Source organism: Prionailurus viverrinus, chromosome A3 (genome assembly GCF_022837055.1).
Source record: "Prionailurus viverrinus isolate Anna chromosome A3, UM_Priviv_1.0, whole genome shotgun sequence".
In the NCBI taxonomy this organism is placed as follows: domain Eukaryota; kingdom Metazoa; phylum Chordata; class Mammalia; order Carnivora; family Felidae; genus Prionailurus; species Prionailurus viverrinus.
The window spans coordinates 115251093-115252867 of record NC_062563.1 but is presented as its reverse complement, the minus strand read 5'-3'; the positions used below and the strand labels follow the sequence as shown (position 1 = coordinate 115252867).

The 1775-nt window shown below is 39.8% G+C and overlaps 1 non-coding gene and 1 pseudogene across 1 annotated transcript; both read right to left on the bottom strand.

Moving 5' to 3' along the window:
• Positions 1-221: 221 nt before the first annotated feature.
• LOC125161670 (60S ribosomal protein L5-like) lies at positions 222-1167 on the bottom strand (annotated as a pseudogene).
• A 167-nt stretch (positions 1168-1334) lies between these two features.
• LOC125163176 (U1 spliceosomal RNA) lies at positions 1335-1495 on the bottom strand. The gene has a single exon (XR_007151333.1). It is a non-coding gene; the product is annotated as a U1 spliceosomal RNA (small nuclear RNA).
• Positions 1496-1775: the final 280 nt, after the last annotated feature.

The window sequence follows — 1775 nt, the reverse complement described above, 5'->3', positions numbered from 1 at the left end:
ATTTGAGAGAGAGAAAGAGAGAATCCAAGTCTCATGAACCCTGAGATCATGACCTGAGCTGAAATTAAGAGTCAGATGCTCAACCAACTGAGCCACTCAGTTGCTCATCCTTTTCTCTTGGGCAAATAAAAATCTTGGAGTGGAATGGTTGGGTCATGTAGTAGATGTATACTTAACTTCGCTGTTGTTGTTGTTGTTGTTGTTGTTGTTGTTGTTGTTGGTTGGTGAATAAGCTTATTATTGTCTTTATCCAAAAAATCTTCATAGAAAATTGTGGTTTGGTTTATTAGCTCTCAGCAGCCCACTCCTAAGCTCTAAGGAAGTTTGCCTTCTTCTGAGCTACCTGATCTTTCTTCTGGGCAAGAGACATTTGGGGACAATTCCACCTCTTCTTTTTAACTTCTTTCTTAGGCTCCTTCTCATAGACTGGATTCTCTCATATAGCAGCAGGAGCTTTCTTATAAAGGCATCTGATTCTTGTAAGCATCTCATCTTCTTCCCTTAGGTACTGCATATAATCTGTAACGTTTTGACCCATGATGTGCTTCCGATGCCCTTCTGCATTGAATTCCTTGCTTTCTGAATCATAACCAGGAAATCATTTGGTACTGTGAGGAATAGGCAAGCCTCCATCCACAGCTCCCTTGAGGACCCCCAAAATTTTATATCTCCAGTAGTATTTCTGGCAAGCCCTGCATCCAAATAGCAGGTGAAGGCACCAGGTTGATCATCAATACTTTCCACACTGCAGTCATCTCTAGTCACTTCTACTTGGCCTTCATAGATCTTATCCACACCAAACCTATGGAGAAGCCTGCAGGCCAGCAGCAGGCCAGTACAATATGCTGCAGCATAACTTGTCAGGCCAACCTTCACACCATACTTTGGGAGTTCATGAGCATAAGCTGCACAAACTATCATGTCTCCTTCTATACGGGCATAAACAATCTGACAAATGATGTCTCTGTTGCTTACATGAAATATCCTGTATTTAGGTGTGTTGTACTTATTTTTATCCTGAATTACCAAGCATTTCCGGGCATAGTAATCAGTTTTAACTTCTTGTCTTCTTCTAAATTTCACTTGGTATCTCTTGAAGTAAGCCTTATTCTTGATAACTTTAACAAACCCCATCCTGCACAACAGAGACCGGCATCAGCAGCTTGCCAAAGACCAGCAGGCTCAGCCATATTTTTAACATTTTTAAGTAACTGCCCAACTGTTTTCCAAAGTGTTCATACATTTTACATTCCTACCAGTAGTATGTGAGAGTTCTAGTTTCTCCACATCCTCTCCAACACTTGGTGGGGTCAATCTTTTTAATTTTAGTCATTCTGAGAGCTATGTAGTGATATCTCATAGTTTCTAATTTGCATTTTTCCAATAAGTCATTTGGGGAAATCGCAGGGGTCAGCACATCTGGAGTGCAACAGATGAGCCTCACCCTGGGAGAACTACCTTTGTGATCATGGTGTCTCCCCTGCCAGGTAAGTTTTCTATTAGCCATATTTTCATGTAATTTCTTGCCATCTATAGATCTTCTTTGGTGAAGTCTATTCAAATATTTTGTCCATTGTTATTGGGTTTTCTTATTATTGAGTTTTGAGTGTTCTTTATATATTCTGGAATCAAGTCCGTTAGTAAATATATGCTTCCCAAAGATTTCCTCCCAGTCTGTGGCTTGTCTTTTCATTCTCTCCTAACTGTGTCATCTGAAGAACAGAAATGTTAGATTTTGAAGAAGTCTAATGTATCAATTTATCCTTTTATTCAGT